Below are 14,709 nucleotides of genomic sequence, written 5' to 3' on the forward strand. Positions count from 1 at the left end.
CATCTGCCTTCAACACAGGTCACGATCCCAGGGTCCTGGGATTGATTCCCACTCCCTGTTTGTGCTCTCACTCTCTCAAATAAATAAATAAAATCTTAAAAAAAAAAATCTGGGGCACCTGGGTGGCTCAGTGGGTTGAGGCCTCTGCCTTCGGCTTGGGTCGTGATCCCGGGGTCCTGGGATCGAGCCCCACATCATCGGGCTCTCTGCTTGGTGGGGAGCCTGCTTCCTCCTCTCTCTCTCTGCCTGCCTCTCTGCCTACTTGTGGTCTCTGTCTGTCAAATAAATAAATAAATAAATCTTTAAAAAAAAATCTGTCAATCTTTAACTTTATGTATGCCCTCTGAATTTTTTCACTTTAGGTTTTGTCTCATTTTGGAAGTTTTTAATTGCAAGATTTCAAAAAGATATTCTAATTATCTAGGTTTTATTTTTATATCTCAGTCTTTAATGCATTTGGAATTTATTTTTGTATAAGGTATGCGATAGGAATCCAACTTAATTATTTCCCCTTTATGATTATGCTTCATTGCTTCTTACTGGCTTATTTGCCTGCCTTGAAAGCCTATGCCTGGAAGTTATCAGCCCACAATGTATTCCTGGGTTCAGCAGTAGGATTCTGTGTTGTTCCAGCTGTGTTTAAGTGCTGCGGTTTATTTCAAGTGGGAAAAGTGCAGGTGAAATCAACCGCCAATGCTTAGTTACAACAAACATGAACGACTTGCTGTTTTTCTTCCAGAAGATGCTCTGACTGCCACTCTACCACCCTAAAATCATTTTCTTTCAATTTCGAAAGTCATTATTACACATTACTTTATACTCTGCACCAGTGAATTATCCTCCGAGATACAGCTCTGTTCTCAAAATGCTTATAGTCTTATGGGAAAACCAGTTTTTATACACACATGTGTAATATATGTAACTAACATGTACACACATGCATATGCAGATGAGATGCAAAGCAGTAGATATGAATGCATCATGAGTGCTTTAATGAGTGCCTGTCTTCCCTTCCTGTCCCTAAGAGGATAAGATGGTGTCATTGTCCTTTTCATTGTCCTTTTTTTCATTGTCCTTTTCCTTTGCCTGGAACAAAGTAGGGGATTGGTAAATGTTGGCTGGTTGAAAGTGAGATAACAGGTAGCACTGGGACTGACAGGAGGGAGAAATCATAGTTGAGGAAGGTCAGAGGATGTTTCCAAGAGACTGCACTGCGCCAGTGCCAAGGATTAGGAGAGACGGAAAACAGCAGGGAGGGATCACCAGGTCATCTGCCCGGAAGTACTGGCTCCCTTGGAACCCATTTTCTCTATTTTCTCTTATTAGTTCAGGTTGCCTGGGACAGAATTGAAAAGCTGCAAACACGATGTTGATCTCCCTCAATCATTGGTCTTCAGATGCTCCCAGGGCCCCGTAGCTTTTCAAACCAGTGGAAATAAATTCTCTGGGAGCTCCTTCCCTGCTGAGTCTCCTCTCTGTGGGAGCCGCCAGCCAAGCGTGAGGCGGGGGCCCAGAAGCCATCTGCCACAGGGCATTAGCTCAGCGAGTGCTCACCGTGCTCACGGGGCAGAAGGTGCAAAATACCTTGGGCAGTCTCCGCATGGGGCTGCGACTGCCCCGTCCTCCCAGACCCAGCCCTGGTGTCAGTCAACAGACAGCCACAGGTTTGCTGCCCAAGCCCAGGACTGATGCAAATGGCTCTGAAGTGGCTGACCCATCAAGCCAGGGCTGAGAGGGACAAAGAGAGACCTAAGAGTGGACCCCAGCCTGCATCCTGAGTCAGACCCCCCTGAATTTGCCTGGCACGTTTCTGGGGCCTCAGGGACCTGAGGACCTTGGGAGGAGGAGTGTGCCTGTAGCATTGGTGGGGGAAGCATGGGCCCACACAGAGCGGGCTCCCCTGGGGTTCCTCCCAGCCTGCTGGGCAGCGAGGTGGAAAATCCGAAACCCTCTGTCTCCCCGGGGGTGGAGGATGCTGCTGGGAGGGGCCTGGAGAGAACTGAGTTTTCCTCCCACAGGTTGTGTTCTTGGCCCCACCCAGCCCTGCAGGGAAGGGGTCTAATTTCCAAAATGACCACAGGTGATTTTTATTTGTTTGTTTTAGGTTAGATTTTGTGAAAAGGCTTTGAGCTTTTTTTTTTTTTTTTTTTTTAAACAGTCTTCTGTTTTCCTTTCTCTCTAATTGGAAATTTGGGGTCGAATGGAGGGCGTGAACCAGGATATGGCAGTAGCGGTTGAGTTCCTACACCCATGCCCACACCTTCTCATCCTAGGGCAGAGTTCTGTTCAGAGCCGGTTTCCCCTCCCTCAACACGGGTCCTGGAAGCTGAATTTGCCTTCCCAACCTTCCTGGCCCAAGATTTGCCCATATCGTTGGTGTATTAATAAAAACCAAGCTTCCATATGAAATACAAGGGGGCCCTACAGCCTAGACCAAGTTCACCAGCCCCCTGCCCTGGTCTCTCAAAGCCAGGCCCTCTGCTGCCCCAACTTGTTACTGCTGGCCATCCTTTCTGCCCCGGCAGGGGGTGGGGGGTGAGTGTCCACAGCCCTGGTGACCTTGTGCCCACCCCTCACCACCCAGGGTTCCCCTATCCCTGTGCTCTAGCCGGTCGTCTCCAGGCCATGCTAGTCACCACCAGCTCCAGATTAAACCATCCTCCCAACCACAGTCAGCCCTGTGGTAAATGAGGATGCCATTCCCTTCTAGGATGGTCTGCAGACCTTGGTGACAAAAGGACCGTGAAGCACTTATGTTCAGCACCACACGAGGCACATTGGCGGCGGCCACATTCCCCACCTTGACATCCCCTTTTGGCCTTTAAGTTGCTTTTTGGAACATTTAAACTTATGGAAATCAGAATAATATATTCTGATCTTCTCATCTCGGAATGTGTGGAACTCTTCCTCCTTGGCACTGTACCAGAGACATCCCTCTGTCTCTGGTGCTCAGAGGACTCGGGGAGGGGTCCTCTCCACGCCCCCGGCCTCCGTGGTCCCTGGTCTGCTTCCCTGAGCGCAGGCGTCTCTTGGGATGTCAGGCTTGGGCTTTCCAACCCCAGCAGGACAGGCTTTAATGAGTGCGAGACGGGCAATCCCAGCTCACACAGGAACTGGGCTACCTTTTGAGTTCTGGTCTAGAAGAAAGCCTGCCTTCCTGCCAGGGTCCCACATCAGGGGGAAAAGAAAAAAACAGTGATTCACTCAGGATTTGCTGAGCGCCTCCCCCGTGTGGGGCAGTATTCTAGCAACTGGCGATCCATCAGCGCACAAAACAGATACTCCTGTCCTGGTGACGCTTAGGTTCCACAGGGAGGGCAGTGGGGACAACAGACAAAGAATATGAAAAGGTAGAAATAAGTTAACACAAATTCATCTTTCAGTCTGCTGAAATTAAAATGAGTGCATTTAGGGGCTCCTGGGTGGCTCAGTGGGTTAAGCATCTTCCTTCAGCTCAGGTCATGATCTCGGGGTCCTGGGATCGAGCCCCGCATCGGACTCCTAGCTCAGTGGGGAGCCTGCTTCTCCCTCTCCCTCTGCCCTGCTCATTCTCTCTCTTTCTCTCTCAAATAAATAAAATCTTAAGTGTCTGCATTTATTCCCAGTGCAGTTTCATTCAGACCTTAATGGCCGTGATGACTACTGTCATCTTCTGAGGCCACAGGTGCTGGTCACAGAGCTCTGAGGGGCTTTGTTCAAGATTCTCTTTTCAAAACCCACATGACTACAAGAGAGGACCCAGGAAAATGCGCCCTATGCCCACTGGGACGTGTGAGAAGGGTCCCACTGACACAAATGTTTGACTATGTTCTGCAAGCCTGAAACCAGGAAGAATGCAAGTGGAAGAAGAGGTACTTTGCTTTAAGCCGGTGAGGGTTGGTTCCGAAACTTTGAAAAGAAAGTCTGCACAATATACAAACACTGAAGAAAGAAATCATGTCTGTGAATCTGTACCCTACAGCAACATTTCCCAAGCAATGGATGGAGGGTGTGTGGCAGAGAAGGTCCCTGAAGGAGAAAGCACATGCTTCTAAATGAACAAAACTTGGGCCTTGAGAAGTAAATGCCTTCTAGAATCTTCATTTTTCTGGATATTCACACAGACAGCAATTTTTTTTTTAAAGATTTTATTTATTTATTTGACAGAGAGATCACAAGTAGGCAGAGAGGCAGGCAGAGAGAGAGGAGGAAGCAGGATTCCCGCCGAGCAGAGAGCCCGATGCGAGGCTCGATCCCAGGACCCTGGGATCATGACCTGAGCCGAAGGCAGAGGATCAACCCACTGAGCCACCCAGGCGCCCCCCAGACAGCAATTTTTTTGAAGATTTTATTTATTTATTAGAGAGAGAGAGTGTGTGAGAGAGCATGAGAGGGGGAAAAGATCAGAGGGAGAAGCAGACTCCTCACGTAGCTGGGACCCTGATGCAGGACTCGATCCTGGGACTCCGGGATCCTGACCTGAGCTGAAGGCATTGGCTTAACCAACTGAGCCACCCAGGCGCCCACACGGACAAGAATTTTTAATTGTCCCTCTAATCTATTCTCTATGAGATCTTTCCATCGGAGCTTCTGTCTGCCATGAAAAACTCCAGCTCCAAATCCTTGCTTGGCGAACATTTTTTTTTTAAATTTTTTTTAAATTTTTATTTATTTTTAAATTTATTTTTAATTTTATTTTTTATAAACATATATTTTTTTCCCCAGTGGTACAGGTCTGTGAATCGCCAGGTTTACACACTTCACAGAACTCACCATAGCACATACCCTCCCCAATGTCCATAATAAACCCACCCCCCCAACCCCCCTCCCCCCAGCAACCCTCAGTCTGTTTTGTGAGATTAAGAGTCACTTATGGTTTATCTCCCTCCCAATCCCATCTTGCTTCATTTACTCTTCTCCTACCCCCTTAACCTCCATGTTGCATCTCCTCTCCCTCATATCAGGGAGATCATATGATAGTTGTCTTTCTCCGATTGACTTATTTCGCTAAGCATGATACCCTGTAGTTCCATCCACGTCGTCGCAAATTGGCCAACATTTTTTGCCCTCCAGGCGTGGGCACATATGTCACCGGGTCCTGAGAAAGCTTTCCTGAGTAGTTGAGCACATACCCTCCCGCCCACACTCTCCACCTACCTGATCACTTCCTTTAAAGGAAGAACTAAATATAATTAATTTAGTTTTATCAGAACTAAATAAATTGGAAACTCTCTTTTTCACTCATTCATTTCTCTGCTTGCTTGTTTATTGTATGTCTGCTTCCACTAGAAGATAAGCTCCATGGGAACAGAAAACTTATCTTGCTCTGTCTCTCCCGGGCTCTTAAAGCAGTGCTTGGCAAGAGGAAATGCCCAATAAAAATCTGCTAAATGAATGAATGAAAAACTGTCAGATTTAGTTTAGCAAATCGGCTTTGATTTGGCTGCTACCTCAAACAACCTATTTCCCTTCTTTTTTTTCACAGTCCCATGCTTTACCTCCACTTCAGATCACTCCTTCTTTGGTCTGGCCCCACGGCCTCCCTGAAGCAGCTCTTTTGAAGGTCAGCCACGTCTCCTTCAAGGTCAGACCTCATGGTCTTTCCTCAGCCTCAGCTTCTTTGACTTATCTCCATATCTGGCAGTCATGAGCCTTCCTGACTAAACTGAGCCCTTTTCTTTTCTGTATGTTTTTATCTTGCTCCCCAAATATGTGTTCTTCCTACTGCCCTGTAAGTAAGAACATTCCCTGAAATTCTCAGCTTAAAGCTTTGCTCCATCTTCATCATTTGTCACCCAGAGGACGCTCATGGGAGCCAAGGCAGCAGAGCACAAGAGGCAATTCTTTTTTTGGGGTGGGGGGACAACATTTATTTCTTTTCCACATGTTAAAGTAAAACCAGGTGGAAGAGAATAGTTTTAGCAGTTAGAGGGGAGAAAAAGTACAAATCTGAGATTTGGCCATTAAAAGTTATTGACAACAATGGAAGGGGGAAAAAAAAACAAGTTGTTTCACATTCCAGACATCCCCTCCCCGCAAAGCCTAATGCTTGCTTACCAGGTCAGAAAAGAGACAGTCAAATCACAAGCTGGAGGGTTGAACTTCAGGAAGATATTTTTAAACACCTAGACAGGAGCAGTGTCCAGCCAGCCCAGGTGCCCTTAGGCACAGCACAAGAGACTAAAAACTCAACAGAGGTGGGAGGCCGGACACTCGGGGTTTGCAAGTGTGGACACCCCACCTTTGGCTCAGGGACCGAGGGAGTGGAGTAAACAAAAACCTACCTAGAACAGAATTGGGGAAGAAAACCAGCAGCTGCCTCCCGCAGGGGTGGGGACAGGAGAGAGATGGCCAGTGGCACTGGCATGTCCCATCCCTAACCTAACTCTGGAAACTGCAAGGGACCATCTTCAGCCAGCCTTGAGAGGAAGGCCAGAGGGACAACGGGAGAATCCGTAGCGGAGGAAAAGGGCAGGGAACGTGGCTGGGAGGGGGCAACAGTCCCTTCCCTTCTGGGCCCAGGAAGGCAGCCAGGGCACCTGGTCCAAGCACTGACCTCACAGGGACGGCACAGAGTTTGCAGCTTCGAGATTACCCACCTGCTCCCACCCAGCCAGTCATTCTGCTCGCGGGCCGGGCAGGGTCCGCCCCGGGGAAGTGGACGGCTCTGCAGCCTGGGGCCCTGCCTCGTGTCTTCTGTGTCTCCTCCCTTGGAGGCAGTGCTAGCTCCTGCCCACTTGGCTGATGACTCCTGGCTCTCAGGGGCGGCAACAGCCTTCCCCTCCTGGGCTGTGCCTTCCTCCCTCCTTTTGCTGGAGGCACATGTAGGATCATTCTTATTGTGCTCACTTGGTCTGAGGAATGATTGATCACATGACTTACTTCTGTCAATGAAATGTGAGAAAGAGGGTCATGTGTCCCTTCATGGCAGCCCTTGGTTTGCCTTTCCCAGGCTTTCCCAGGCCCTGTCACCGCTGAGAATGTGTTGAGATGGAGCCTTCAAAGCACCTGAGTCGCTGAGTAACTGGGATGGATGTGGAGGGTGGGTTACAAACAAGCACCATTGTTTCAAGCCCCTGGGATTTCAGCACCGCTTGTTATGGTAGCTCAGCCTGCTGACTGATACAGCAGCTCAGTCTGACTTGTCCTCCGAATCTCTCTACTTCTCCAGCTGCCTTCGAGATTTCTATCTGACTTAAAGAAGTGTAAGGCCAACACATCTGTACCCGGGCTCATCCTTTAACTCCCCAACCCTAAAACACCATTCTCTCCCGGGCTTTCCTGTTATGCTTAGGGGCACCAACAGACTTCTAAAAACATAAATGTTATATAACGTGTGACCTTATATTGTTCCTGCTTTATTGTTCTCCTGGGTGCCTCCTGGTCCAATCGTGGTCCCTTCATTCCTGGATTATTCCCCCTCTGGAGTCATCTCACTGCTTCTATTCCCTTCACTTGACGATCAGTTATCCTTTCTTAGTCACTGGCCATTCATTAATGTGCTGAAGGTAAATATCTAGATCATATGATTCCTTTGCTCAACAATGTCAGTGTGTCCCCACCGTCTGCGGAATAAACTCTCAATTCTTGATCTGGCATTTGAGACCTTGTTCTTCTCACCTCGACCCCCTTCTCCCAGGACTTCTTTTTTTTTTTTTTTTAAGATTTTATTTATTTATTTGAGAGAGACAGAGAGAATGCACACAAGCAGGGGGTAGGACAGAGGGAGAGGCAGACTTCCCACTGAGCATGGAGCCCAATGCGGGACTCCATCCCAGGACACTGAGATCTTGACCTGAGCTGAAGGCAGACCCTTAATGACTGAGCCATCCAGACATCCCTCCCATGACTTCTTTTCATGGATTGTACATGAGTGCTAGGCCATGTAGCTCATTATAAATGGGACACAGCCTGAGTGGTTTACCTCTGGTGTTCTTACAATTAATTCCCTGTCTTGGCGTTTCTTCCCACATATGACAGTCAAAACCCAAGTCGACTTTCAAAAATTCTGCTGAGAGGCCACGTTCTTCACAGAACCTTCTCTTGATCACTCCAGCCAACGGTGGCTCTTCTCTGACCCCTCTGGCTCTTGCTCTCCTCTACCTCTTGCTGTCACTGTAATATTGGCAGAAGTCTCCTCTCCCCTACTGGACAGTAGGGTTTTCTCCCTAAGTCACCATACCCTGAACATCTGTGGCTTCTCCACAGAGTACAGCTCTTAACTTTTGGTGTTTTTTTAAATAAACTCTTTTTAAGTGAAGCAGCACCAGGATGTCGCCTCAAGTCACAGAAAATTTGTGTGACTAAGAGACTGCATTTGGGCAGTTCACATTACAATAAAACAGAGAACAAAGCCTGGGCAGTAATGAGGGTGGTTATTGTTGTTTTTTCAGTATTATAAGTAATTAAAAAATGGACCACCACTGGGTTATGAAATTTCATTTTATGTGAATTAGAGATATACTGCTGGGCTAATAATGACCTACATATTAGAAACATCATTAGCGTTTCCCATATAGTATCTTGAAGAGACACGGCCAGACTTCAGCTGTGTACTTATGGCTATTTGTTCATGGCACAGTCAGTACCAGAAACACTCAAATCTCCATGTTGTCATTTCTTCCATAAAAAAAAAAAAATCATTGTTAATGAAATGACTGCTTCATAACCCTCTCCTTGCTCTTAGATATCGGCTTCCACCCTTACCCATCACCCCCTGGGACTGCGGATGACATCATGTTGTAAAGTAATGAGTGACAGAGGCTGGTGACTCTCTACAGGAGGGAAGCATAACGCAGACAAACACAGAAATGAACTTGCTCTGGGATCTCTCCCTATCAGTGGTCCCCTGACCAACCACACGTGGACACTTGTTAGAAATGCACATTCTTTTTTTTTTTTTTTTAAGATTTTATTTATTTGACAGAGGGAGAGAGAGATCACAACCAGGCAGAGCAGCAGGCAGAGGTGGGGCGGGGGGGAAGCAGGCTCCCTGCTGAGCAGACAGCCCGATGCGGGGCTTGATCCCAGGACCCTGAGATCATGACCTGAGCCAAAGGCAGAGGCTTAACCCACTGAGCCACCAGGTGCCCCAGAAATGCACATTCATAAGTCCTTTCTTAGACCTATCAAATCAAAAACACTAGCAATGGGGCCTAAACACTTACATGTTAACAAGGCCTTCTTGGCGATTCTGATACACACTCAAGTTTGAGAACCACTGTTTTATATCATCTGTTATGACTGAAGCCAAGAGAACTGAGGAATTTTCCAGTATGATCAGAAAATACCTCTGGGCTTTGGGTTGCTACTCTGTTCTTAATATATTAGGTTTCTTCCTGCAGTGACAGAATGCTCAGATTTGATGAAAGGATTGGTGTCATAGCTTACCAAATATTCTGAACGATAGGTGTGTTACAATTTCAGCTTGAGTCTTTGATTAAATAAACACTTTTTTATTGAGACCTTGAGATGTACTCAAGGTAGCTTAAGCTAAGGGGGTGGGGTTGATGCCCATATTACATAAAAAGATTAGGAGAATCCCTTGGACATCTAAGAGGAGGAGAACGAAAATAAGATAGGACCTTGGGCAGTCTGGAGCTGAAGGATGGTTCTAAATTCAAGATCTAGCAAAACATACTGGCAGAGCGTTATTTTTATTTTCATTCTTTTGAAGTAAGCTCACCAGGTGGAACCCGACGTGGGGTGCAGAGCCCAACGCTGGGCTTCAACTCACACTTTGAGATCAAGGCACGAGCTAGTGTCAAGAGTCAGACACTTAACCGACTGAGCCACCAGGTGCTTAGCCACCAGATGGGGGCTCAGGGCACTGAGCCACCAGAGTGCCCCATAACACTACACCATGACTGTGACACAGTTACAGCCTTAAATGCCTGCTTTTTAAGATCCTCCTACCCATGAGCCTCCTCTGTTGAATCTTGCCTCTGATCCTCCATTATTTTGTGTTACAGGGATAATTCTCATTCTGGGTGTTCTAATGGCGGAAGATGTTGGACTTCTAGATCAGCCAGATTAGAGACACTTCCTGCCTACTTCACATTCAGCTGGACTTCAGAAAGACCATGCCTTGGGAATGAGGGCCGTGCTCGAAGACAAAGTTCAAAACAGAGAAAGACCTGCCCTATCAAAGAATGAAGCAAGCCTAACAGGATCCAAAAAGTCTACTAGTGAACTTAATAGTAGTTTAAATACAAAGAGAATACAAACGGAGGCACATCTATGTAAAATGTAGGCAAATTGCTAAAAACCAAATGTAAAGAGGAAAATCTTAAAAGCAGTAGTACTCTTTTTTTTTTTAAGATTTTATTTTTTTTATGGGCTGCCTGGGTGACTCAGTGGGTTAAAGCCTCTGCTTTCGGCTCCAGTCATAATCCCAGGGTCCTGGGATGGAGCCATACATTGGGCTCTTTGCTTGGCGGGGAGCCTGCTTCCTCCTCTCTCTCTCTCTGCCTGCCTCTCTGCCTACTTGTGATCTCTGTCTGTCAAAGAAATAAATAAAATCTTAAAAAAAAAAACATTTTCTTTATTTATGTGTCAGAGAGAGAGAGCACAAGCAAGGGGAGCAGCAGCAGAGGGAGAAGCAGGCTCCCTGCTGAGCAAGGAGCCTTATGCAGGGCTTGATCCCAGGACCCTGGGATCATGCCTGAGCCGAAGGCAGACCTTAACAACTGAGCCACCCAGGCACCCGTCTTATTGTTTTTTAAAAGAAGTTACAAAAAGGGGGAAAAGCATGAATTATGACTGACTTTTCATCATAAAGAATGGAGGTCAGACAAAAATGAGATGACAACATTAACATTCTGTAACAGAAGGAAAGAAACTGAGCTATACAGTAAAAGTATACTTCAAAAATTAAGGTGAAATAAAACTATTTTCAGAATAACAAAAGCTTAGAGAATTTGTTGACAGCAGACCTGTGTTGTAAGAAATGCTAAGGGAAATCCAATACTAAGTAGAAAGTTGAATGAGAAACAGAATGAGAAAACCAGAAATAGGAAATATTGTCAAAAAAATATGAAAGAATATCTTTTTCCTGCTCTTAATTTGTTTGAAAGACAACTGATTATCTAAAGCAAAACTAAGGGGCACCTGGGTGGCTCAGTGGGTTAAGCCTCTGTCTTCAGCTCAGGTTATGATCTCAGGGTACTGGGATCGAGCCCCACATAGGGCTCTCTGCTCTGTCAAGTAAATAAATGAAATTAAAAGAAATATTTTTAAAAAAGCAAAACTAATACCTTGCATTGTGGTGTTTCGTTGCTTAGACAAATAATAACAATAGCAAAAAAGATTGGCAAGATAAATAGAATTTTGCTACTATAAGGTCCTTATGTTTTAAGTGAACTAGTAAAATATTAACTCTCAGTGGACAGTAATAAGTTAAGAATTCATTTGTCATCTATCTAGAAGCAGCCAGAAAAAAAAAATCAATGTAGAGCAAACAGAGAGATTAAAATGGAATTTTTAAAAATACATTAATCCAAACGACAGGACAAGAAAAGATAAAAGCAGATAGGATAAGTTGGCAAGAAATATCGAGAGGGTACACTTAAACCCAGCCATATTAACAGTGGGACTAAATGTCAAGGAATTAAACTTTCCAAGAAAAGGAAGAAACTATCAGAATAGATTGCAAAGCAAAAGCCAGCCATAAAGGAGACAGGGACTCAATTGAATGAACTAGCATGTGCAGGTGAAGGGTAGAAGCAGAGAGTGCCAGAAGGCTGGTAAAAGTATTTCAACACAAAGTAAAATTCCAGACGAGGGATATTATCGGTAGTACAAGGATACTGCGTAATAAAAACGATGTAATTCATTGGGAAGACACAACAATGTGTCTTGCCATTCGTAACAGAGGCTCAGAAAACATGAGGGAAAAAAACTGAAAGAGTGAAAGGGGGAAATCGACTTACCTCCAGGCAGTTGCAGATTTCATTACCTCTCTTGCAGTGACTGATGGAGATATTGAAGATTCTCGCAATAATATCAACTAACTCCGCCTAATTAACATTTATAGAACGCGAACACCACACCCAGTAACTGCAGAAAGAACATTCTTTTAAGTGCACCATGATTGTTTGCCAAGATAAGCAATATCCTGGACAATAAAATATGTCCCCATAGACACCAAACAATCAAAATCTTGCAGAATTTGTTTTCTGGTCCAATTAGAATTAAGGTAAACATCAGTAACAAGATAACCTAGAAAGTGCTCAAATACTTGGAACTGGACAGTACACTACAGATGCAAATAGCAATCGCAAAGTAGGATAAAGCCTTTTACCTGAATGACAGTGAAAATGCTGGTCAGTTTTTGAGCGATGCGGTTACAGCAATGTGCAAAAGGATATGTATAACTAGAAGGATATTAGAAAAGAAGAAAGGTTTCAAGTCGATGATCCAAGCTTCTACCTTAGGAAACGAGAAAAATCGAACTTGAAGTAGAAGGTAGGAAATAATAAAGAGCAGGAATCAGTGAAAAAGAGAACAACGAATATAGAAATATAACAAAGCCAAAAATTGGCATGTTGACAAGAGTAACAAAACTGATAAACCGTTAGCAAGTCTGATCAAGAAAAAGAGAAAATTATCACTACCACCTCAAGAGCAAGGGAGGAACCATTATTTTAAATTCTATGGAAATTTAAAGGAAGGCAAAAAATAGTTCAAATATCTTTATAATGACAAAATTCAGCCACTTACATGAAGTCAACAAATGGTTGGAAATCATAGCCAACGCTGAAAGATACTCTAGCAGCCTTTAATTTATTAAACAAATTTCATTTGTAATAAAAAATTTCCCACAAATAAAATTCCAGACCTAGCTGGTTTCACTGGTGAAGTCTGACAAATATTTAAGAAAGAAATAATACCAGCTTTACACAAATCTATTCAGAAAATAGAGGAGAAACCACTTGCCAACTAGTTTTTTTCATGGGGCCATCGTAGCCCAGATAATGGGCCTGACAAATATTACAAAGAGAGAAAATTAAAGACCAATATCTGAATACAGAAGTAAGAATCCTTAACAAAACATTATTAAATCAAGTCCAGCAATATGTAGAGAAGATAATACCTCATAATCAAGCTGCATTTCTTTCCAGATTTTTAAATGGCTTAACACTAGAAAAATCAATCCATGTAATTCATATAGTATAGGATATGGCTGAAAACCCATATAAGCAGCTCAATAAAGGGAGAAAAGGCTTTGACAAAGTTTAACAGCTCTTTCTCTCAGTGAATTGAGAATATAAGGTTAACTTTCTCAGTATGATAGAGCATCTACAAAAATCCTACAGCTAGCACAATACTTGCTGGTCAAATATAGAATCTTTCCCCTCTAAGTGTAGAAGTATTGGGCAGAACTTCTTGGAAAACATTCAAGTTATTTCCCCACCTGCCTGGTGGCTATTCCCTCTTCCTCTTTTTTCTCTCCTGGGACTGTCGATGTGATGGCAGGAGCTACAGCTGCCATCTTCTAACCAGGAAGGAACCTTGGAAGAACAAGCTGCTTTCACTGTAGACTCTCTTACCTATGCTGAACACAGTTCCTAGTTAATACAAGAAATAACTTCGGTTGAGTACTTATTATATACTCAGTTGTATTGGAACTGGTCATTTCTTTTGTCATTTCAACCCCCGCAACTCTTTGAAGTGGCCATTACGTACCTCTGTGGCAGATGAGTAAGTGAGCTGAAATAGAGTAAGTCAGCAGTAAATAGAAAATCTCACCTCCTTCAGGCAACCTTCCTAAAGAATATTAACCAATTCTTCCTCTGTGTTCCTGTCTAGCATATATCATATCTCACAACAGATTTATTTTAGATATGGAAGCATACACTCTGGTCATATTCAGGGAAGTCCTTTTGGAGTCTGGAATGTCTTACTCACCATGACATTACTAGTGCTTGAACAGAATTTTTTAAAATATACAGATATAAAGCCTATTTAAAAGAGTAATAAAATATAGAGAACGTACTGTCCTGCAGTGTATTCTTCAGGGTTTCCTTTATTAAGAAGACCAACTATATAGGGGAGACTAGAGCAAGTGGCAACCAGCCCTTTAAGAACTGGTCTCCCGCCAAGTGATTTCTGGTGCCTTCACGTTCTAAGACCCCTGAGCCCCACCTTGTTACATATCCTGAGAATGCAAAATGCTGTGTTTGAAAGGCAGCTGATAAAATGACTGGAGCTGCAGATAAGAAAAAGCATCCGGGGGTGCCTGGGTGGCTCCGTTGGTTGAGCGGCTGCCTTCAGCTCAGGTCCTGAATCCAGAGTCTTGGAACTGAGCCCTGCCTCTGGCTCCGGACTCAGAGGAGAGCCTGCTTCTCCCTCCCCCTCTCCCTCCAGCCCCTACTCCATACTTAGGCTCTCTCTCAAGCATGCGAGCACACGTTCTCTTGCTCTCTATCTCAAATAAATAAATAAAATCTTAAAAAAGAAAAAGACATCCAGCTGGGCATTCCATATTAAAGGAAGAGAAAGGAAAAATAGCACACATATTGTAGCAGCCTCGAGGTATTCCCACTGCTGCTTACTGTGTTCTAAGAGGAGGACCTTTCCATCTCTGAGCCGCTGTGGTCCTGCTCTCTGTGCGTGTGGTTCGTGTCCCTCAAACTTAACTCCAGCCCATTGGAGGGGCTCTCTCTTTTCTGAGTGTCTGCGTAAAAGCCATGACCCTTCTCCTTCACATTCAAGGCACACTTAGCTCTC

The sequence above is a fragment of the Lontra canadensis genome, unplaced genomic scaffold (genome assembly GCF_010015895.1).
Source record: "Lontra canadensis isolate GAN:19392208 unplaced genomic scaffold, GSC_riverotter_1.0 scaffold15, whole genome shotgun sequence".
Classification (NCBI taxonomy): Eukaryota; Metazoa; Chordata; class Mammalia; order Carnivora; family Mustelidae; genus Lontra; species Lontra canadensis.